At 39.5% G+C, this 25,504-nt stretch overlaps 1 protein-coding gene across 9 annotated transcripts in view; it reads left to right on the top strand.

Moving 5' to 3' along the window:
- Window positions 1–25,504, top strand: part of CHRM2 (cholinergic receptor muscarinic 2) — a 103,012-nt gene that overhangs the window by 51,813 nt on the left and 25,695 nt on the right. For 2 of the 9 annotated variants that reach the window (XM_074826023.1, XM_074826032.1), the window contains 3 exons: window positions 7,082–7,219; window positions 8,491–8,620; window positions 17,642–17,791. The exons of 1 other annotated variant lie outside the window; for it this stretch is intronic. The gene's annotated coding sequence lies outside the window, so the exon portion shown is untranslated. Of the gene's footprint in view, window positions 1–7,081; window positions 7,220–8,490; window positions 8,621–17,641; window positions 17,792–25,504 lie in introns of those variants that run through there. 6 more of the 9 variants (XM_074826024.1, XM_074826027.1, XM_074826026.1 and 3 more) reach the window with 6 other exon arrangements.

The following is a 25,504-nucleotide window of genomic DNA, read 5'->3' as shown; positions in this document are numbered from 1 at the left end:
AGCTGGTGTTTTTACCTTGAAAATTTTAAAGGAACACATCCTGTTCCTGCTAGATCTATAATTCCAAAGTGAGGAAGAAATCTGTTCTGCCTTGAAACAGATATAAGAAGTACTGCCATCAGTTCAGACAAGCAGCGTGTTGAAAATGCTACACTCTCCAGGCCTTTGATGCATTTAATATTATCTTCTGCAGTCGCCCTACACCTCCTCACCTTGTTGCTTTCCATTAGATTCTGAGAAGCTAATAACACTGTCAAGACAATCATTCAGTTACTAGACAGTGTCCATTTCTATGCCTTTCCCCTATCCTGTTCTACTTTCGGAGCAAGTGTACTGTCTATATACATTGGAGACTCAGATTAATCTCTTTATTAGAATCATTGTTTGGCCATGAACTGTGTTACCTGAAAGTAATTGAAACTTGGAGAAAGTCGTGGTTGTGAATACAGGAGAATGCTAATGAACTGCAGCTCCTTCTCAATCCATAAGCTCCTAGAAAAGTTATTCTTGTTGAGGGAAAAGCTCACATTCAGATTAGGTTTTGGCTGAAGTTAAGATTGGTGTTTGATTAGTGGAAATAAACAGTTTATCTAAAATGAGAAATGACCTTAATATTAACCTCAAGCTCAAACTAAATCCATTTTCAATTATGAAAAGATTTGGTTCATGTGTGCATTTGTCCTTTTGTTATTTATCCATACATGAAAATACCAACAGAGCAAAATAAAGACTGTTCTCATCAATTTAGTTCAAAAACCAGAAGAAATAGGAATTCTCAGAAATATCAAGGAAAGAAGTGATCAAAATTTCAAGGAATGAGGCCAGCAACATTTCAAATTCTGGTAAACAAAGTGGAGATCTATTCAGTAAACAGATTTCTATTGTATTTTGGTTCATTGTGACAAAATAAGTGATTTTCATGAGATTTTCAGTGGGATTTGTTTACTAAGGTTCAGAGAAAGTCAATTTATCTGCAGGCAGAATTTTGAACTCTTGGATGCTTATCTAAATTCAGTTAAGCACTTGGAGGGTCATCTACTGCAAATTCAACCCCAAACCTTAAAAAAAAGAGAAGTTGATTAAATGTTCAAACAGGTCACCTGCTCTACGTGACTCTACTTGAGTAGAAGGGTAGACAAGACAACCTCCAGAGGTCCCTTCCAACCTCAACCATTCTGTGATTTTATGATTTATATTTTTAATGTTAGTATCCTAAGATCATCCTGGTTTTTAGAAAAAGTACAATATGTTCTCTTTTTTATTCAGGTATCAGCACTGAAAATTAAAAGAGACTATAAGCCAGCTATCTGGCACCTTCACTGGTGATGCATTAATGTGTCTCATGATTTTGAAGGATAAGCTGCTATGGGCATCTGTGTGCTTGTAATTTTATGTGAAAAGCCTCAAATTTTCATTGTCAAAACATTTATGGAGTGTCGAGGTACCTGCTCAATGTTGAAGCTGCCGGACAGCAGAATTGTAGAGCAGCCTCGGAGTTGCTGAAGCTGCTTGTCACAGCTTTTCTTTGAATGAAACTCCATGAAGGACAGCAGCATCTCCAGTGCCACGCTTCTCCCAAAAGCCTTTACAGGTGGTGTAGCTATGCAAGGAGTGTGTAGGCTGGCACCCCAGCCTCTGGTAGCATTTGGCAATCACTGGTAATTCAGAAGGACTTCAGAGACCAAAGCCTTGGTGGCAGGGGGATATGGGTCTTAGCAAAACACACTTCTATCTCCTCTTTTTTTAGCATGTTTCAATAATTTTAGGCTACAGCCCTAAGATTTCTGTGTCCAGAAACCTCTCATCCTGGCTACACATCAAAATTACCTTTCAAACATGGGCAAAATCCAACTACTCATTTAGGTTGACTGTGTGTTCATAGAGTTTGAGTCCAGCTATATTCACCAGTAGAGCTGATGAAATGTCCAAGGTACAGCAGAGATAAATGCCTGAAGACTTGAACTCATGCTATCTCTCAGTATAGGCCTAAATATGCCATGCCTGCATTCTGAGCAGGGAGGTACAGCCACAGTTTAATCTCTTCAACTACTCCTACCACATATCACAGAATCATAGAATCATAGAATGGTTTGGGCTGGAAGGGACCTTCAAGATTATCTAGCTCCAACTCCCCTGCCATGGGCAGGGACGCCTTCCACTAGACCAGGCTGTTCAAAGCCCTGTCCAACCTGTCTTTGAACACTTCCAGGGAGGGGACAACCACAACTTCTCTGGGCAACCTGTTCCAGTGTCTCACCACCCTCACAGTGAAGAATCTCTTCCTTAGATCTAATCTAAATCTACCCTCTTTCAGTTTAAAACTGTTACCCCTCATCCTATCACTACTCTCCTTGATAAAGAGTCCCTTCCCATCTTTCCTGTAGGCCCCCTTTAAGTACTGGAAGGCTGCTATAGGGTCTCCCTGGAGCCTTGTCTTCTCTGGACTGAACAAACCCAACTCTCTCAGCTTGCCTTCACAGGGGAGATGCTTCAGCCCCCCGATCATCTTCGTGGCCCTCCATGTCTCAAAAGCCAAAATTCAGTAGACAAAACATATCTTAGATGTGCCTAAGCAGGCATGAAACAAGGTACAGTGGGTGTTATTGACAGGTGCAATATAAAAATCTTCACTGTTGTGATATAGGCAAATGGAGCACAGAATTTCGATACTAAGTGCTCTTCTCCCTGAGTATCAATTAGAATAGTGTGTCCTATCCCACTGTCATGCCTTCTCCTAGTGATAGCATAGAGATAGCCCCTGCAAGCATTGATGGATGTACTCATTCATATCTCATTTCCATTCAAAAGTGTCTGAATTCCCTTGTATGATAGTACCAGTTGCAACTGTGCACCTTTCCACTGTAAGAGAGATGTTGACATTGGCTAACTGAAACAAAGACAAATAAGCAGAAAGATATCAACAGTCAAAACATTAGCAGCAACTGTGCAAGAACCCATCATTGCAATGCATTTGCAGAGAAAAAGTGACTTCCATAGGATAATTTAGATGACATCTACCTGAAATGTGCAGTTAAACATTTTTTGGAGTTTGTGTCTATGGATTCTATTATAACTGATGGACTTGACTGTTCCTACTAAGTTATTGTTTTAAGAGTTCCTTGAAACTGTCATATATGAAAAACATGCCTCTCACCCTAAACCAGAGGAAAAGGAGGGGGAAAGGATTATGGGCCCAGCTCAATCAAGTGGACACATGGAAGAATCACAAATATTTATATTTTGTAATGAGACTGTCCTAACTTTAACTTCAGTATATTTTTTTCCTGACAAAGTATTCAAACTAGAAAACCATGTAGATAATTATGTGCAGAGTCAAATACACAAACACGCACACTATATACATGTATAGATACATATATATTTACCCATAGACATACCTGAAGGGCAGGTGTGAGTGAACTGAGTTATGAGGTACAAAGTCTGGCTCACCACTGTTTTATTTCAGTGTTATGCTGCTGTAGTATAATTTATTTTCATGTAGGCATGCCAATAGAAAAGTGGATTAATATACAAAGCATCTATATGCTACCTGTTGCAGATATAGGGGAAGGCCACACTGGTAGTAGTGTTCACTTCTGGAGTCTGAATATCTTTATATTGGTCCTAGGTTTTCCCTAGGAATTCAGCATCATGATTCCCATGAGAGTACTCATGGCACTGACAGGTACTCATGACAGATGTCAGAGCAGCAGTTAGTGTTAGGATGTAGGAGTCACTGTACCTAATGCTGTGATACTGTAGTTATAGGCTGTAGACCATGAGTGCAGCAGACATTTATTTCCAGTATGGTCTCTGACAAAAGACAGTTCAGGTGACAAAGTGTGTTGGTCAGAAAAAGAGATCTGCAACTTGAGGCAGGAAACACTTCTTTGGGGGCTACAGGAGTTTCCCCTTCTCTCAATATCCCCTACCATTTACATGGCTGAAAACTCTGGACCTTAATGGTAAAGAATTTTAATAGTCACTGGAAAGAAACTACAGCAATAGAGTCAAGAGAATAGAATTGCTGCCAGGAAAATGAAAATAAGTTTTAAAAAGAGAATCACTGGGAGTGAAAAAACAGCTTTGGAGGGAACTATGTTGCATTGACCAGCCCTCCCTTGCGGGATTTTAGCAATTCAATTAGAAGTCTTTACAGGTTTAGCAGCTCGTTGTTGAAAGTACACCATCACCCTACATGCCTGCTGTTGACACATAATATCTGGCTCTGTATAATCAAGATTTCTCTGTGGATCAGAGGGCAAGTGAGCCTTAGGAGGCTCTCACATCTGCTGAAGAGCACTCGAGGTTTTAAAAGTGGAGCAAGGATAACCCATGGAGAGAAACAATGAACATCAACATCTAGTCCTGGAATGGGAGAAGAGAAGGAAAACAAGTGTGCATGAGAATTAGAACTAAAGGGACTTGCTCTCAAAGGAGAAGCTGTTTTCTCAGGACATACTGTTGAGTTTCTGGGCTGAAAAAGTCTCAGTGTAGCTTTTTTAGCCTTTGAAATATGCTGCATGGAGCTGCAGGGAGGTGGGTAAGAAGGTAAGGGGGTAGGCTGGGGTTTGGGAATGAAGTGGTTGTCTAATCCAACAGATGGTCAACTTGCAATGTTTTTCCTCACACATATTCCCATAGAGGAGAAATCAGCTTGAGTTTGAACCATAATAAAATTGTTATGAATTCAACTCTGATTTGGGGGGGAGAGAGTCAATCCTGGTCTCTTAAGTATTTGGACTTTTTATCTATGCTGATAAAAATGACATTACTCAAGTGGCAAAGTGTTCAGAGATATGTTTGTTTTTCACATAGAGACAGCAAGAGGCACCAGGATTTGAACTGTGAGAGTATATGAGTTTTTCATTTGTAAGCTATGGCAGACCTCTCTATTTCTATTTACTATTACTTTAATTTTGAGTGTAACAGTTAAATGTCCCAGAAAATAAAAATGGAACTTTATATTTCACCCAGTTTTCCCTAGGAAGTCTAATTTGTTTGAAAAAGGCTCTATATTTGCAAAAACAGGGTATGAGAGATGATGAGTAGGAATCAGGCTTTGAATATGTTGTGAAACATAAAGTCAGAAGCATGTTGCGTGGGTAGAGTTTTCCAGAGAACTGCTTACACTGCTGTTGCTAAAAATCCTCTAACCTATTACGGGTTAGCATAACCTTCACCAGTTCCCTTAGCTTGGTTGCAAAATGTGTAAATTTAAACCCATCTACCCCATGCAGTTACAGAAGAGCTTTAAGAATTGATATTTGTGAAAGGTCTTTGTACACAAGTGATCTTCTAAACTGTAATATATAGCAATATTCTACACAGTGATCAGTAAGAGCAACTAAAACCAAACCACAAAAGTACAGTTGTACTCACTCTTTCCAATTACACAAACAATGAAGGGAGATAGAAACAAGTCAGACGAACACTTCTAATATGGAGTTCGGTAGCCCAAGAGGATGGAAACAGAAGGCCAATATTAATTTAGAAAATGAAATGGCTTGATGTTATTTCACTGTGCAGTTTGGTAACATCTGAAAGTACAGTAGGTACAACCTGCACCTGGAGGGAAAAAAAAATCAAAATCCTATTTACAGTTTACTCTGTGGCCAAATTCTTCAGTCACATCTGATCTGGTTTCCCTGATCTGACTTCATCATAGTTCATCACTAAAGAATGAAAAATCCCTTTCCACTGTCTCAGATGGCTCTGCTGAAGGGCAGCACTGTGGGGTATCCTCGTGCCTCATCTTGTGCCATTCATTCCCACTATTAACAATCAGCATAAACCTGCCACTTCCAGGACGAGTGAGAAGTTGCCTGTCAGCATGAAACACTTCAGAGTTTTCTACAGGGCAAATTTAGGGAGAGCAAAAATACATTTGAGGGAGGTAAAAAAAAGCTTAATTAAAATACTACATTTCTGTCATATACAAAAGGTCGGTGTAATTAAACCAAAACCTGTGAATACATACATATATAGTCTCTGCTGACATCAGGCGCCAACTTGTGAAGAAAACATCTATTGTTTGTTGGCAGAGAAGAGCACATATGGCAATGTCTTCCAAAACCCCACTTTCCATTTCATGTAGGCACAATACCCAAAAGAAACATTTGTGCCTAAATTATCTGGCTATTCTTAATGACTTCTGTGATCAATGCAGAGAGGTAAGCTCCTCCACAGAGAGACTCTGAGGAAGTGCCTAAATTATGTGCTCAAAGCCACCTTGCAGAGGCTCCTATTTCCTTTGGCTCTAGAGAAGACAGCAGAGACGAGCCAGCAAATCCACGTGACTGAAACTGGATCTGATGTATTTCCCTCCTCCTCATTCATGTCTCTCTGCTCATATATTACCATAGTTTCCCAGGGAACATCTCTACTCCAAGGTTAACTCAGGTTACCAAAGATGGAGACATGCAATTAAAAGCAATAAAATCTCTGTGTCTTATTGAGTTACAGCTCATCAACTGATTAGAGGTAACTTGTTAAGCCTCAGTAACTCAATTGCTTCCAGTCATGTGCATGTACCCTTAGAGGCAACTTGATTCCTCTGGAGCTGGCCTCCCTTGGGCAAACGTGGTCGCACTGCAAACATTGAAACTGCAGAAGGAGACTGGCTAGTGACACACTCCGTGCAGCGAGTGGCTGAATTCCCCCTTGTTGGTTTGAAAATAAACATTACACAACCTTTAGCCTGGGCCTGTAACAAACCAGATAATTTAGCTCTGTTGCAGTATGGCAGACTCTACACCCACTCTTAGCAAGCCTCCATGCCCACATAAGCAAGACATCAGACACTTCAGTTCATCCAACCAGCACAGATGCAAAACACAGCAAAGGCATCTAAATCATTGCTAAATTCAAGTTAGAGACTGCTCTGTATGTGCAGGAGTTCAGCCAGGAACAATGCTGGAGTTATACCTTATGCTAACACTTCACTGAGTACAAACCCTCCTCAGAGAAGGATTAAATTGCAATGACATACAACCTCTTAACACTCGAAAGCGGACACCTGCAGGATTTTTAATGCACTTTAATTCACACCATTAACTGATTCATTTTGCCTTTGTTGCAGGTCCCCAGGTAGCCAAGCCTGCAGTGAAGGTTAGCGCACCATGAGCTATCTGCCTGTGGTGACAGAGATGAAGCCCCCTTAAAATCTAAAAGGTGGCATGTGTTTTGCCACAGAACTCTCTCATCTAAATAAGCCAAGGTAAATCAAATAAGCCAAGGTAAATGGAACATTTAATTTCATCAACTTTTTCTTTTCATGGTTATTGTTAAAAAAGATATTCCAGTTCCACAGATATTTATCTGCAATGAAAACCAAGATTTTGGTTCCTATTAGCTGGGTATTAGGCTCTATTTCCACATCAGAACAAGATTTTCTCCTCCTTTATTTCCCCCAGTATTAAATTAACAACAACAGCAAATAAAGACAGCACTACTATAATTTATCAAAGGTATTTTTATGAAAATGAAAACTAGACACAGTTAAGAAAATGTGTTAACCAGGAAGTCAGCATTAATTCCTGGCCCAAGATTATGAAATGAAAACAAGTGAATTTCTGAGTTCATGCAGGAAAATGTGGTGTCTTTCTAAAACGCACATGTCTTCAAAATGCCCTTTCCCTGGCACTCTACAGGATGAGTGCTTGCATGGATGTTCTCTGTATCTTCACTGAACCAAGTGAGAGTCCTCTCAAAGATGTTCCTTCCATTTTTTTCTACTAGAAAATAGAGAGTAAGTAAGAAGAGAGAAATCTAAAAACTTTTGACTGAATCTTTTCCTTAAAAATCTAGAAGATCAAAGAAAGAAAAATAAAATAAAAAACCCAGGGTGTTTTTCCTATAATAGCAGTTATAGAATATTTCAAGTAGAACATTTCAAACAAAACTTTTTTTAATCTAAAAAAACACCCAACACTGATATTTCTAGTTATCAGACTAGATAGGATTCCAAAGGAGTCCTGAAGAATTACATTACATATCAAGGTGGCAAATACAGACACACTCAGGACTGTCTGTGTACAGTGATAGACTTTGAAATCAAAGTAACATTTCTAGGGAAAGAAAATAACAACTAAGGACCTCTAGTTAATCAGAAACAAAGCACTGAAAAGGAAGGAACTAAAGAAAATAGAATGTGAAGTGTCTCATTCACAGTGTTTTCAGCCTTCTTGTCTTTGGTTTCAGTTGTCTTGTCCTTAAGAAAGACAGAAATGGGAAGGTCCAAAGGCACTGAGGGAACATGTCAGTATAAGAAGGAATTGAAGAGTGTAGGAGAGTCTACTCTGAAAAGATTTGTATCAATCATGATTGAGTTATAAAAACAAATGAATTGCATAGAGAAGGCCAAATAGAGATGTCTGTTTACCTTGAGTTCTATAATACAGGATGCATTAACAGGGAGCATATGTACAACAGGGGAAAAGAAATACAGCTTCATGCAACATTTAATTAAATTGGAGCTTCTCATTGCAGGGAAATTTTATTGACACTAAAAGCTTGGCAAGATTTAAAAAAAGATTGTGTTTGTATGAATTATATGGAGCATCCATTCCTATGTCTTGGACACTGGTTGACTACAGAAGACACATTATTGCTGAACGAGGTAGGTGGCTGGAAACCTGGGGCTTGATCCCATTATCAGTAAAGTATGTGTAGAGCTTTTAGGATGGGAAGAATTTCAAGCCCCTGTCCTGCTATGACCCCACTATTATAAATGTCAAGAATATTTTATTATTGGCTTTAAATGGTAACAGAATAAAGCAAATTCTATGCACTTTTTGGAAATCCCTTCTTTAATGCTTGCTCTGAGACATTCAATGGCAACCAAGGTGGCAGACAAACTATTGACCTTTTCCAGCATGCACCAAAGGCCAGTTAAATGCTTCTCATCTTTATTCCTTCAATACAATCCCCCTCAGCAGTATGAGGACTCTGCAGTCTATAACACTAACTGACAAGAAAGAAAATAGAAATTTATATGGTTTACCCCAGGTTTTTATTGCTGATTCTCTGGCACATCTCCTACCATGACATACTGGTAGAAGATAAGCCACCAGTAACAAATCAGCAGTCACACATAAAAGCAATACTAGGTTTGCACTGGAGACAAAATAATTTTAACAACCCTTGTCAAATGCTGTTTTATACAACATAAAAATAATAATACCCACAGGAATTGAGCAGTATAATGATCAACAGCTCTATTTTGCCCTATTTCATCTTACACTGTTTCACAAAGCCCCACTCCCCAAACTGTTGAAACACAGTGGAGAAAATTCCTCTGACTTTAGTAAGCTTGGATTCCACTCCAGAAGTAAATTTAATTTATGTCATAACCTTTTTTTTTAATCAGAAAGCCAGTTTTCTATGTTCCTTATCAATCCCAGGTGTCATTCATTTGTATTTCTAGACAATTTTACTTTATAAATATAGTTTGGGGAAGCTAGGGAGAAATGCCTGGAGAACATATACTAGCTTGGAGAACATCTACCAATGGAAAGGTTCTGCAGTGAGTTAACCCTGATGATATGTGTCCAGTGGTACTGCATAGTATTGTCGCATATTAAATTTACATAAAGTAAAGAGTTAATGAAACATGAGATTTGTCCTATTTTCTTTTCCATAACACGGTTTTCTAGGAAGTTTCTTCTTTTCCAAGCTTGGTCTCAAGCAAGGAACTGCTCTCCTAAAGGTCTGTGGTGTCGTGCCACCTTCATTCTTATACTTGTTTTTATCTTGTTTCTCTTCCTACTAGCTTCTGGAAGTCCAGTCTTTAGACCCAAGTGTAGTTTTTAATAGTAAATAAATATAGACTTGGATAAATTCCCCAAACGAAAGTGGTGAAGGAAGAGTGCTTTTATCTCCTGTGATATACTTCTGACAAAGTATAATTAAAATATTTTCATGCTGGCTTGCCTGCTCTGTCTGCCTTTCATGAATGATGAAGTCTATCAAGCTATTTGTCTACACATTGTGCAAGGAAGGATTAAGCCACTGAAGTGTTCAATATCAGTAAATGATCTGGAACTCCATAAAAACATCAATTATTACGCAGTTAAAGATGTCTTAGTGCTCTCTCAGGAAGCTGGAGTTTTGTCTTTGTTCCTCTGGTGATGGAGTGTGGGGATGAGTGTCTCCAGAGACACAGAGAGCATGTACAACTAAAATGTTAGCTATGGGACTGTGCAGAAGAGAGGGGATTTTCTCAGTTATTTATTCAGATATACTAGAAGAAAAATGGAACCTAAGTCAGTGAATAAAAAGGTGCACTATTTATATCTCTGAAAAGATGGGCTCCTCTGCCTAAGCCCCTCCATTTTGGGCTGACAACATAATGAGACCATGTCCTGAAGTCACATAATCTTTGAGATTTTTTGATGGAGCAACCAAGAAGTATTGTAATTAATTTGAATGTAGTGGTGTCTGGCTGAGTGGTAGGTAGCCTGGAAACCTATTGACAGTGGAATGAAGCCCTGCTCAAAGCCATATTGTCACTTTTTTTTTAGCTAGTAAGACTCTGCTAGCTTCAATGTAGCTCTGCCTATTTACTGCCAAAGAGGATCTGAAACACCAAGCAGACATATGCCTCACTAACTTCTCTTCACAGCCTCTGATGTCTCAGCATCATGGCTCTCAAACCTGGTAGCACAGGGATGGCACTTCGTATACAACTGGGGAGATACCACAAGCTTCACTTTTAAGGCTCTCCACCATTTCCAAAGTCTTTACCCTAAGTAAAAAAGAGTTTGAACTAAAGCAAATAATGTATTTTGTGGGAATTGCATATAAGCCTCAAACATACAAAAAATAATGCTTGTGATCTTAAATTACACAACAAAATAACAGAGGACATCTTAAAAATAATTCTAACTAATTAAAAGCGTTACTCAGTTAATGAATGATTCATGATTCATATTGCTCAAGTTGCCAAACATTACCTCAAGTTATAGATTGGACACATCCTTTCACCACTATTAACAATTGAAATTATGTCAGTGTAAGTACCTTCAGCTACAAAAGCCAATATGTTATCCCCTCCAAGCCTTCCTGCCTCATCCTCAGAGTAGGACTAAGCTAAGGTCCTTAGAGTACACAACGGTGCAGAGAAGGAGCATATTTTTTCAAGAAAACATCTTTGGGAGATCTAATGTTCTAACGAAGGCTGAAAGCCTTTTCTCCAAAGTAGACATTGGCAGTGTCTGATATCTCAATAGGTCAACTAAATAAGCCTTGGTAGAGACAGAAGACATGAAAGACATTTTTATCTGAAATATTCAGAGATAAAAATCTTAACTCAGTGTAGCCATTATACAGCTTGGAAACAGTTGCTTAGAGTACTTTGTGGTAAATGTTGGAATACAGCTTTTCTTTCCCTTGTAGTTAAATTGCTTACTTACTTATTTACTCACTTACTTGTTGGACAACAGGGAGCATTTAAGCTCACTTTTGAGGTAACGAAAACCATAATTGAACCATGGTATGAAAAAAGGAATGTAAATTACATTTGGATCTTTTCTAGCAGGGAATTTTTCATGACTCAACAGGAAAACAAAGAGCGGGAAATCTTCTACAGTAAAGAGCGTAAAGGTTCTGCCTGCTGTAGTTCCAGGATTAGAAGATGTAAATATTGTGGAGTCGTAGAAGTATCTGCTTTAGGATTTGAGATTAGTTAGATGTTTTGATTTGGATTTCTGAAATATATTAACCAGAAAGGTTTATTGACCTTTCTAGAGCTGGGCGTGGTTTAGTTTCAAGTGCTAAAAATCAAATCACTCTTTCTTCATGTCAAAAGATTGAAGAGGGCAAAGACACTTTGCTGCTTATTGAAATAGATACTGAACTGCCATCACTGCAGTCACTGACCTTTTGCCTCTGTTTGACTCAGGGTGAGAAATTGAGCAACTGCTTTCATAGAAATTTCCACTATTATCTTCTACAGTAATGTGCTTGAATTTTTCTCATTTTTTTGTTCCCCCTCCCCTCACAAAACACACAAATATACCCTTTTCCCTCCCCAGTGAATGTTACCGCAATAGTGGTGTACCAGCAAATTTACACTGCTCAGTTTACCAGTAGGTTTTCCTGTGTCTACCCTCAACTATGTTACCACTGCACACTACTTAGACTGCTTAGACTATACCATAGCTTTTATTCCCCACCCTGAATCCCTCTGCTATTGCTCTGGCATCTCAAATAAACGACACATAGCTGTCTGACATGCCAAGGCAATGCATTTGAGGAACGTCCAGTTGCAGTTGTCTACTCCATAGCAACAAAACAAAAATTCAGGAGAAAAAATTATGGGGAAACCCTTGCAGTTTTATGACACAGTTTATCTGCCATGAGCTAGGTCTCTCCACCCCCAAGAGAGCACGAGTGAATGCAGATTTGACTTGTAACCCAGCACAAGATGAATGGGCAACATTAGGGAAATGACACTTGCAGCTGAACATAATAAAAAGCATCTCACAAGGGAGGCTGGCTGGTCAGCTTTATTGCCATATTGTTTACTCCACTTGTTTCGAGGTATTTATAACATACTTGATTGACTGTCATTTTTCTCCAGACAAGGTTGCACAATAAGTTGTGGAGGGGAGATAAGACAAAGATGAGAGACTGAAACACTCCCTAAGATTAAACTGGGTAACAGAGAATAAATGGCACAGTTCACTCTTTGGCATGATAGGGATTTATGTTCCATATCCCCAGGCATTCAGCTGAGGTGTTTGGGTTAGGAGCCTAAGAGAGAGCAGGGAGAGACTTCAAGAGGCTAATTCAGAGCTCTGAAGAGCCAAATCACTGTGAAGGAACCTCTCTGTCTTCACTCCTTGCAGAGCTGAAGATGAGGCTGCTTACTTAGGTACCAGAACTAAATATCAACTGCTATAGGCATGAAAACTCTCTCTCCTCCACCCTTCTTTTGTTCTACAGTAAACCAGTAACCATTGCTAGCAGCCAGGTATTAAACTGCATGCTGGCACAGCAAAGCCCTTGCACCTTTGTCATGATACCATTCCACCTGCATGTCTTTTATTCCTATCCATGGACAAGGACTTTTTCCTATTTTATCCCCTCTTTGACTTTCACATTTTCTCACTCTTTATTTCTTTACTTCCTACAACTTGGTTGCATAATCCTGGAGTGGAGAATCCTGAGTAGGCTCATGAAATTTCAGAAAAGGGAACTGCTCATTTCTCACCCTTCACAAGGCTGAAAATGTCAGTAAAGTCTGTTATCATCACCATTACAGTCAGTGCATACTTTTTAAAGCATGAAGGTAGCAGGCTCAGTTGTGCTTGCCAACAGAGATGAAATCTCCTCTAAGCTGACATATATCACACATATCACTTGCAATATCTCACCCCGTTCCTCTCTATTTACAAATAGATTTGAAAGTAATTTTAATTGCAATTTGTAAAATCCTGTATACAGTTCTGATAAACAAACAAGTCAACAGAACTAGGTGAAATGACCAGATCAGGCCAGAGTTCAGAAACCTTAGACATTTGTCAGCTGCTCTTCAAAGGTCAACCCCCCTACTAGACATTATTCCATTATCAATCTGTTTCCAGTTTTATCCTGGAAATGTCTCATGTGCCAATGCATGCCTGTAACAGTAATAGTGAACATGGCTTATCACTCCTTGGATTTTTCTGAAGACAGGCATTACCCCAATGCTGAAAAAATATGACTCCTGTTTGTAGGCACGTGGTGAACACAGCACATTACAATTTCCTGGGACAATCCAGAATGGTTTCTTTCCTGTTAACCCTGAAGTCCACCACACTGAAAATATTTGGACTGGAATGACTGAAGATCTCTGTTGTGGTGGCTTGTGTTCCTTGGAACTTTGCTAAAGAGAATTACCCTGCCCTTTCTTGTGCACAATGAATCGTCATCAATATTGCCATGAAAACAGAAACTGTTGTCACTGAGGACTCAGGCATGCATCTTTTCCTTTTCCTCACTGACTTTCTAATGCAGCTCTGTTCCTTCTAAAGGTGGTCCCAATAACCAAACAGGGCAATCTGTGTAACAGTCACATGAGGCTGCTAAAGAAGTACCTGGACGAAGGCAGCTCAGCTGCTTCTTTTCAGGTAAATCTTGGTTCACATTCTTGGGTGCTCTATTGTCAAGAAGGAATATGAATACTAAATGACAGCTATTCAGCACACGATTTTGTCCACTAACACAGAAGTGGGTTCAAAAAACCAGAGAAGTGTTTATTTGTGAAGTGAATGAACCAGTGTTACTATTAACTGGAATATTCTTTGGAGAAAGTTGCTGAGGTTCCTATTGAATATTATCAGATATGCCAGGAAATTGAAAACAACAATTAAAATTATACTACTATGGGCACCCATACTTTGACATTTTTAAAGGATTCAAATTAGTGACAGCAATGTACAATTTCTCACAAGGAATGTGATAACTGTAGCTTTCTTTAAAGCTGTGAGCTTCTCCATTGAAGGTATACTTTAAAGTGGTATTTCAAGTATTTATAATGTTGTTAAGTAATGGAATAATCTCATAAAGGAGATTTTAGACCATGAGTTTAGCAAGTTTTCTGGGCAACTATTAATTATTTTTAGTTTATGTAACATGTAGTGATGATCATCTGGAGCAATTCTTGAGACTCTGAAAATATTACAAAAAAGTGAATAAGCATAGAAAGAATAGGATCTGTGGTAGACATAGACTGTTCAGGGTAAAGAACACTTCAGTGAGGCAACCTGCTTCAAATTCTTCTGAAATATCACATAGTAGAGAACGTAAATGTTAGACAATGAAATCGTTGAGGAATCTCAGCTAGTAGATTCCCAGCAGAGTCTGGCAGACTGCTGAGTAACAGAAGAAGAGCAGGGCATGGTAGAGCCCCTGCTCACACAATACCTAAAAGGCCAGAAGAGGTGGAAGGAGGAAATAACCAAGTGGTTTTCTACTAGGCATCTGTCCACTGACGTGCCAAAGATCTAAGGGAGTGAGTCAGTGATCGGAGAACACCACTTGCACTGCTGAATGCTGCTGCCATGTGCTTGCAGATAACTGAGGGTTTACACGTGTTACAGGGTTTATAGATTCCTTCAGATATCTGGTGTCTCTGTTTACTTGTTTCAGTAACAGGTAGAAAGAGTGTTTGAATAGGGCTGACATGATCTGAGAGCTCAACAAATTGGGGACACAAGTATCATTTTGCAAAAAACTACCTTAGCTCACTGGGGCACCACTAATGGTGAAGGACTGGAACTGGAGACAGAGCATGGAGCAGTTACAAGTGACAGACTGGAGCACTTGCTGCTAGAGGCTTTCTCTGGACTTGGAGAGCTCTTCAGAAAGTTTATACAAATGTTTGCAGAAGGAACAGCCAAATGTAGAAAACTTGCTCAAACCAAAGAACACTAACCATTTGAGAAGACATTTCTTAAACATCTTCTAAGCACCGCAGCCCCTCAGATCTCAGAACTGGCACTTTCATTTCCTGAATGTCTAAAAAATTGGAAGTAAAGATTAACAGGAAAATAAAATATCAGGCAGAATGTGTTTCAGAAATTTGTTTCAGAAGAAAATATATTTTCATTGAGTAAAAAAAGACCATGAAATAAAAATGCCACTTTGAAAGCAGCCCTGTGGAGTCATCAAAACCCAAATAACTTATCTTTGCTAATCTTCAGGGAGGATGGCAAACGACAAAAGAGAGAGCTGGTGCACAGCTTAGTAGATACAACTGTTGGAACACACTGTGGTGTGCATCAAACAATCTTTAGGGAAGCAAATGTGTTTGGAATATTTTCAGCAGTTTTAATTCAAATGGCATCAGAGGACCAGTTAGGGAAATGGATGAATTAATGAGTCAGAATGTATAGACATTCATGGGAGTTTTTCTCTAAGTGGAATCACTGATAGATATTTTAAAGCAAAAGAGAGATGGTTATGATGACACAGTCTAGCTGGTATCCATGCTAAAAACTACCTACTCAGTGCTGTCAAAATATAATTGGTCAAGAAAAGTAGAAATTATTTGAGATGTTTCTGATCGTCTCCTTCTGTGTTATGCATTATGCTTTCCAATATCTTTTCTAAAGGACAGTAAATGTTAATGAGTAATGATGAAAATTTAGGTTTTGCAAGCATCATACTAGGTATAGAGCTAGGGTTTTGTTGCATGAATACCAGGTGCTCTCCCAGCACCAATTCCTACACTCTTAAATTCTGATCTCCTAGGGTTACTCTATAATTTAATTAACCTTGCAATCTTGATAATACTAACACAAGGTAAGAGTTTGGGACTTTTTTTTTTTTTTTTTTTTTTTTGAAGGGAGGGAATTAAGAATTTGTTCATCTGTGCAGCTATCATCTACCACCCTTCCTACAATCAGAAATATCAGCATACCCTGCCTGTTGTACAAACTAGCCAATAACACAGTTTAAAAATCTAGTTTATATCTGTGTCTCCCTCTGAATGTTGTTTCCTACTTCTTTCTCTTTGTATCACAAGGTAAACAGCTTTCAGTTCTGGTTTACTGTGCCTCTTCTTGGCCTGTTTTTTTCATCTTTAATTTCTTTGTATTCTACTATATTCCTATTTTTGTTCTGCTACTGTCTAACATATCCCTTATCATTTATTTCATCTTCATCCAAAAATTATTGCTCTTTCTCTCTTTACTATACTCGTGCTTCTCTTTTCTGAACAGTTCAAACTCCTTGCACAGTTTCACATCTGGCAGTGAACCATCCCAAATTCTCTCTGCCATATGGAGGCACAATCATTCCTCACATTTCTTCCATCATATTACTGGCTCCATCTTTCACGCCACTCTCTGATCACCAACTGCTGTTTGACACATGCACTATCCATAGCAGCAGAATTTTGTCAGGAAGGCAATGCAGAAATACTTTACCAAAGCATGGATAAGAAATAGATTCCAGTATACACCAGACCACAACTGAATATGATTTTTGAGCAAATAATTCAGTGATAAAAGTACTTAGGCAAAACATGAAAGATGAGCACATGATGCTGTAAGAAAGAACGTCACCAGTGTAAATTGTAGAAATTCACTTTTTCCACAGTAGCTGCCCTGGGAGAGACATGATAATTTTCTCAAAATAAATGAGATCTGACAAATCTGAGACCCTGTACTAAAGAGCAACAGTGACTTTTAGAGGTGTTAAGCCTGTAAGTCCCCTCTGGGACAGGGGGACTCTATGACATGATTCACTTACATTCTGGCTGAGGAGAGCCCAACTTTCAGGGTTGCTTTCCACCTTTGCAAGGATGTAGCCTTTCTGGAAACAATGATTTTTACATTTCTTTAGGACTGGAATAGTGACAGATTATAGTGTCTTAACTGTAACATTCAAATTTGCAACATTTGTGCAATATCTACCCGTTGCCTCAGTACTGGTTTTTTTTTCCTCTTCATATGAACATCTCAGGCAATTTAAAGACTCTTTAGTGAAATATAAGATTAAGCTAAAAGCATGTTAGCAATTTTGACAAGGGGTGAAAGTGCAGTGGAAAGTCTTTAAGAGGAAACTGTGTTTTAAAACACCTGTATATCATATAGAATTACCTGTGAATACACAATAAGAGAAAAAATATTTAAATCCTTGTTTTCATTAGATCCATCTTCTGGAGCACTCATGAAAACTGTATTGGAAAGGCCTGCATGAAGTAATGAGGTAAAGCATCTTCTGGATGAGTCATGAGCTGACCTCCTAAAACAGTGCCTGAGATGTGCTGTCATCAGGGAGAAAAATCTTCTCTGGGTTTGTGAGCCTTTGTCATTACAATAATATTCAAATAGCTGTTCAAAATGAAACCCTGATAATTAGCTAGCCTACTTCTGCAGATACACAGAAGTAATCTTTTCTCACTACTCAGAAAAAGCTGAATGCTAATATTGGGTGCTAGACCCACAGTTTAAAGATGAATTAAAACACTAACCAGAAACTAACAACACATTTATGTGATGAAAGTCCTCACTTAAAATGCGACTAGAGAAAGGAAGATATTTTTAAGTCTGGGTTTTTTTCCTCCCCATAGAATCTTCCTTCTGATATTCTCCAGTACTTTTTGACTGGATGAAAATGTCCCAGAATACTTCCATCTTGTGCTTTTACAGATACTATACTTTATACAGATCCTGTGGGGCAGACTGAATTGAAATTCTGCTCACAAGCAGTCCTGTTGACAGCACTGGGATTATTTTCAGGCTAAGGACAATGTATTATTGAGTTATTCATGTACCTCAAGATGTATAAAGTCATTTAACGGGGCTTACAAAAATGCCTAAGCAGGCTAGACACCTAACACATAGAAAAGCTAAGAGGTGCTAGAATCTGGCTCTGGGGCATGATGGAAGTTCATCTTTAAAATTAGGACTTGCTAGGGCTTCATCTTTTAGTAGATTGATCAAACAATTTGTGGTACTGGCTTAATTTCATCCTGACAAGGGAGGAAAGAGACACCACCCCCCAATGACCCTCTCTGCAGGAGGCTGAATTCCCCTTGCAGTGATTCACTGGGAATTAAATTGTTGCAGAGTTACAAAGCTGCATATTGACTGAGTATACAGCAGCGTTAAAGAAGCTACAGTGAATATCAGCAACTTTACAGTCCATTTATCAAAGTGCCAGTGGCTCCCATTTCAAGGCAGGTGAGGCTGTAATATATAAGGATTGAAGAGATTATGTTTCCAGAGTAGTTTAATATATAAAGAAGGTGATGGTGGTTGGAGGTAGCGGGGTTCTTGTTTTTTCTTGCTGTTTTTAAGGAAAATACTGCAAACCTGTCAGGTTCTTGCCAGTTCTTGTTTTCTAGTGAAAACAAGAAAGTACTGTTTCACTTCAGTACTGTTTCACTGAACATAGCAATATGGAATAAGGCCTCACTTACCTTCAGCATATAAAGATGAAAGAGAAGGGGAATGATAAGCATGAATCAGTTATTATTTAGAAGTCTTTCTTGGGCCAGTTTTGCCAGGATCACACCAACTTCTTGATATAATTTCAAGTCTTTGATTCAGGTTTTAGCTCAGCTCCATTGCACTAAATGAATCCTTTCATCTTTCCTTACTCTTTTCTGAGACCCTGCTTTCTCCTTTTTTTTTCCTCTGAGCGTTGTTCTAGCCCTCCCTTAGCAAAAGCTCTGTGTGTGTAGATGGAAATGCCTGCCATAAGTGATGTGACCAAAAATCCCACCACTTCCCAGCAAACATAGGTTCTGTGTAACAATGGGAAAACACAGATCTAAAACCAAACTCAGTCTTTTCCCATTTCACTGGATGTCCTGCCTGGAAACAAACAAGTAACTGAAAAGGGGAACAAAACTCCAGCTCCCTCCTGTACCTTGAACTGTGGCATGCCATGTAGTTATTTACTAACACTGCTGTCTTGAAGACCTATTGTGTCTGACATTGCTCAAATGTGAGTGAGAGACCACCCATGCTGTAAATCTTTCAGCTCTGATTTGCAAAATAAACTTGGAGCAGAAGAAAGAGATAAAACGGACAGATGGAAAATGAGAAACACTTTGCCATAACCAATAGTATTTGGGTGCCTGAGATACCTTTGAGGTCGGGGTGATGTGTTGCGCCCACATTTTTCAGGGACAGACACTGATTCCAGACAAGTTCAATCTAAATCATTGTTTTTATGGCAAAACCCTTGTTCCTTCAAAGCTATGTGTCACAGTGTGCAATATAATCATCACTTTTAATGTAATGGTTCTGCCCTGACACATCCTCACAGTTCTTTCACACTCAAGCATTTTGAAAAGTATATTTCTGATACTATTAGGACAGCCAAAAAATGAGAAAGCTGATCTGACTGTTAGAGATGGACTAATTATGGAGGTAACTGTTCACTGAACATGAGTATCATTTTTGGACTATTCTTCAAATGGATTGAACTGGTATGCTCTTATCCTCTTCAATGATGGATGAAAATCAGGACCACCATGTTAACAGCTGAAATGATAATACAATAAGCCTGGCTACTTTCCTGCAAGTCTTTGTGGTCAAACTGTATGTGGTTAAGCTTCTTGATGCTTCTGTGCTGAGCCTTTACACTGAAAAATGAACCTAAACCGAGTCATCATTGCAGACTGCATTGATGTCAAGGTTATTATACTCAGAGAGGAAACAGCTGCTCCTTCAAGGTTTGCATGCTTGGGATCAGAGACAGACAGCACTGTTGCTGGCAAAAACAATTTGGAGGGGAGGGAAAAGATGCACATCAAATAATAGAGATAGAAAGGCTTACCTCTGTGTGATTCTGTTCACTAGTATTATGTAGGACTGCTAGGGCGTGTTAAAACAGTGATTTCTCTAGCTTATGCATAAGCTAGCACTTGTTTAGAGGACAGTACAGAGCTTGGGATCTTCTTATTTGCTTCATTACAACAGGTATGTGAACTTGTGATAGGGCAAGGAAAGAAATAAGGGTTAAGGGCAAACATGGAGCCTGATACACCTGTGCTTAAAGGCCTTTTATGTTGATATGAGCTGAGGTATATACCTGAGTAGTCACTCTTGTGGTTAAGTTTCTCCAGTGTATAGCTTTGCTCCCATCATAGATGTCCTGCCCACATTGTGTCTTGCACCAGGAAAACTGTGGAAGTGGGGTAGAACTGGAGAAGTCTGATCTGTGTTCCTTAAGCTGCTCTCTATGGGCCTTTCCATCCATCCTTGGGGTCCCTTTCTTTTAGACGGGCTGCAAAGGGTACCTGATGGTCAACAACAGGTCAGAGCTGTGGAAATCAGGGCAGGGAGGGATCTCTTTCTGATTCTCTGGGGCAATCTCTTAGCTTCAGCTCCTGGGAAGCAGCAGACATCCCACACTGTAGGGTACAGGCTGGTGACTCCCCTGGGCAAACCCTGGGGCAGTTAATTCTAGGGCAGACCAGATGCTGCAGGGGGAGCCTTGACTTGTACGTGTCACCTCTGAGTAAGAAGCCAAGGATTATGCCGATTCCTTTTTCTCTCCAGTGTGCTTTTGCCAGACTCCCAGACTGCTTTCTGCACAATCATGTGGGTTGCTTTCATAATATAAGACTCAATATTAAACAAAGGTATATGTGTTCCTGTTTCCCTGGTCCATAGTACCTGTGAACTTCATGGCATATGCTAGAATCACATAACCTCAGAAGCACAGAACAGCTCATGTGGAAGGAGCCTCAGGAGGTCTGTACTCCAACTTTCTACTCAAAGCAGGGTCAGTGTCAAGAGCAGAAGAGGTTGCTCAGGGTTTTAACCATTGTGTCTTGAAAAAGTCCAAGGATGGAACCTGTACACAATCTCTGGGCAACCTGGTCCACTGATTGCTGTCCTCAAGGTGAAAGAATTTTTTCCTTAAATCACATCAAAACCTTATCTCTGTTTTCTGTCATCCTCCCACCACACACCACTATAAAAAGACTGGCTCCATCTTCTCAGTAGCTTCCCTGCAGGTATTGGCAGGCTGCTGTCAGGTAACCTCAAAGCCATCTCTCCTTCAGGCTGAACAAGCCCATTTCCCTCAACCTTCTGTCACAGACTGCGTACCTCAGATTATCAAACAGTATACCCTCTATCACTGATCTTGGACCTATGGTTTGCTCTCAGACTACTTTCCAAGATGCTTCAGTCACCAGTCAAAAGTATTTTCTTATTAGAAATCTCTGCTAGATTACAGATATTTCTGATCTGCTGGACACAGGTCTCCCTGGACATACCTTTTATCTCATGGCTAATGTGAAATGAGGAGCTATCCAAAGCCACTGCCCATTGGATGACAGCCATCACCACCACAGTGGTAACACTTAGGAGAATCAGGGCAGAAAGCAATGTGAGTTTGAAGGAAAAAACACCACATTTCTCCCAATGGTGATTCTTATCCCTTCTTTCTTGCAGGCAAAGCCCAGTTGCCCCTGGGAATACTACATGGCTTCTGCCACTCTGTATGGGTTCAGTAACTGAACTGAAAGAACCAATCTTCCATCTAACCGTTCTCTTAGAAATTTCCTGTAGTCTCCATTGATTTTTTTTTTGAGAGGGAAACATATATATAGCATTGCCTTTTGCCTTTCCTTGTACAAAGAGAGGACTTTAATTAGTGCCCTTTGTGTTGAACCATTAGATTTGGCCACCTGTGGTATCTTGAAGTTATTCACATTTTTAAGTGTTTTTAAATGTTGGGTCTAAGTCACCCAGAGATTTTCCAACAGAGGGAAAATATTCAGTTGCCTGAAAGCTCTTCCATTACCCTACACCACAGGAGTGGCATAAAGGAGCTAAAGAAAAGTCTGAATCTAGTACTAATGTTTCTGCTACAGGGAACATAGTTTTTCATTTTTAGGAGGTGGGAGGGTGAATGTGGGAAATTCAATTTGTTTTGCTGATATTTATTTATTCCTTTGACTTATTCACTCAGTGACAAAACCTGAGTAAAAATGGTGAATATTTAGATCTTTCTAATTCTTTTATTCAGAGAAACACTTGGTCGTGGTAGTCATAATTTCTTTCTCCTCCTTCTGTTTGTAGTGTGATGACCTCCTCTTTGCCAGGACCTCCCCCATCCCATCCCATCCCATCCCATCCCATCCCATCCCATCCCATCCCATCCCATCCCATCCCTTCCCATCCCATCCCATCCCATCCCAGTAGCTCTTCTCCTTGCAGCTATTTCCACAGTTTTAATTTATAGTTTATAAAGGAATGTCTGTTATCCACATCTCCTCCACAGAATAGGTAAATGGCAAAAATGGGATTTTATTCCTTAGTTGTTCTGCTGCTTATCATGTCTGTTCGTAATACTATTACTATGCTCTCTGTTATGATGCTTTTGCTAGACTGTTATTTACAAAGCACTTTTATCAGTGAGAGATTCCATGTTACTTGATGAACTTAAAATGGTTATATACATAGATCCATTTGGCCATAAACCAAATGTGTTGGGCAAACTGCAGCAGGTGTTTAAAAGTGGGGAAGCACTGTCCAGTAAACACACCGGGGGAAAAAGTCTGCAAAGCAGACTGCATCTACAACTCTGGGATGATCAGAAGCCCATTAGCCTCCAACTATGAACCCAATGTTATACTTTGCAGATTTGTTTTGCAATAAATTATGTGTGCCAACTGCCTGGCAACAGTCACAGCCCCAGGTAGCTTTGCATGACCCTGTGCTAAGGGGAGAAAAGGGAAGAGGTGTCCTTCAGAAGGAGGAAACACTTGGTTGGGCACTCTGAATGTTACAAAGGGGTACTGGAGACAGACTTTTCTCTTTAAGTGATGGAGAGCAAGCGTGATCCCAGGACAGTTTACAGCAGGGAACAGAAGAATATAATTCTGGATTCAATAAAACAATCAACTGGGACTAGTCCCCAGACACCAATCCTGGTTTTTTTCCTTTTGCAGAAAAGTCCTGAACCTACCAAAAGCAACAGCAGTTTTGCCATTGGCATACACAGGGCTTTTGACCTATTGATTTTTTTTTTTTTTCAGAGCAATTTACCAGGGGATTTCAGACTCTGAAATTGGAGTTTGGATGAGTAATGTAGCCTATACAGTAGACCCCTGCTCTCAGTGCTCTCTGAGTCAGGCTTCCACTGCCAATGCTGATGGGTGGAAATTCACAACTCACTTCATGAAATTTCTGTAATATCCTCCAAGTGGTTGCTGTTTTCATGAGCAGCCTGGTATTTAATTCATTCTTAAGAATATAAACTTGCAAAAAAAATAGCATGTTTGCAGAGCAGATGAAGTGAATCTAACACAAGCAAATATTATCTGTGCATTTTTGTCATGAATAGATAGCTCTGTTAGTTACAGAGGGAGCTCAGATTAATTCTGTGAATCTCAAAACCAAACAGTATAGAGGAAGAGACATCAGAGACACTGCACATTCAAAGGGTATGCACTTTCTGACAGAAACACCGGTTATTGTTGATTAGCCCATATAATTTGATTATATTGGATTTACTGTCCTTTGTCTAATATTCACAGTTCTGTCCAAAACCCTTGTGTACACCACGATAAGAAGACAGATAAATAGGGAAATTGCAATACAGATCAACTGTATCAAGAAATATACCAGTAAAGAACAAAAAGGTTAGGAAATAACAAAACTACAATAGAACATAAATATGCATTTCATACATATACACACAGAGAGAGATTATGCTTTGCAGGCATTATGGGATTTTGATTTTCAATCTGTTGCAGAACAGATTCCTTTTAAGGAAGCAGGAAAAATAATTGCTTGAATAGTGATCAGTCCTAACCACCTTTTGTATCTTCTGGAATAGCTACTGTCACTATTGGTGATATAACAACCCCTTGAATAAAAATAGAACAAAAGGAGATAACCAAGGCAACACAATGGAAATAAAACATCAGGGTCCAGGTTGTAAGAGAGAGGAAGGAAGGAAGGAAGGAAGGAAGGAAGGAAGGAAGGAAGGAAGGAAGGAAGGAAGGAAGGAAGGAAGGAAGGAAGGAAGGAAGGAAGGAAGGAAGGAAGGAAGGAAGGAAGGAAGGAAGGAAGGAAGGAAGGAAGGAAGGAAGGAAGGAAGGAAAACTCTCAACTCCCTTCCTTAAAAGGAAGGAAACAATACTGAATTGGAATGGTGTCAGCTGAGCTGAGTAGGATCAGACACAATGCAAAAGAGAACCTTCCTGCTGTGTGGAAGAGCAGATGCCAGAGATATCTGACACTGGGATGCATTTGCTTTTTGTTCACAGACTTCCTACATGTGTCCTGTGAAAGAAAAAGGCACACAGGTATCTTCTGAATATTCTCAAAGTAGAAAGAGATGGGCTATGCTTCTTAGCTAGCTGTGCTGATTGGGCTATACTGCAAGTTCCTTGAAGGTACCTGTTTAAAATTACCTCTTCTGTCCAACTAATATGTTTGCCACAGTGAAAATAGGAAGTGGGAAATCCTGGAGAGTATCTGTTGCCAAATATTTAGTAATAGTCTAAGTGAAACTGTACAAATAACAAAGTCTAATCTGCCAAAAGTACTCAATGGAGAAGTAATGCATTTTTAAAGAACTGTAATTAAACTTAATTTGAGATAAGTACATTTTCAGCTCTTTTGGAGACCAGAAGATCATTCCATATACCTTTGCTATGATTTTATAATTTACCTGTTATGGACACAACTATTCCTTAATCAATACCCTGGTTACGGCACAAGGCTTCAGGCAGGGTAAGGACCTGCCCAGCAGCTCCAGAAACAATCCCAGTTGAAGCTCACTCATAAATTCAGTGAAACTATACAGTGGCTCACCATACTATGCTTAGTTCAAATTAAGGTATCAAGAGCTAAGAGTTCCTAAAGGAAGCCATTAGCCAGTAAATGCCCAGTGTCCCCAAAGATAACAACAACCATGTCAGTGCCAAGAAGGATGAGACACAATCTTTTAAGCTCACTAGATGGGGCACAGCAGCCTATTTGGTTAGTGAGGTCCTTCCCCAAGGCTCCCAGCTGCAGAGTATACAGGGGAA

The sequence above is a fragment of the Strix aluco genome, chromosome 5, assembly GCF_031877795.1.
Source record: "Strix aluco isolate bStrAlu1 chromosome 5, bStrAlu1.hap1, whole genome shotgun sequence".
Classification (NCBI taxonomy): Eukaryota; Metazoa; Chordata; class Aves; order Strigiformes; family Strigidae; genus Strix; species Strix aluco.
Note: the sequence above shows the minus strand (reverse complement) of the source record. Positions and strands in the feature narration are given on the sequence as shown.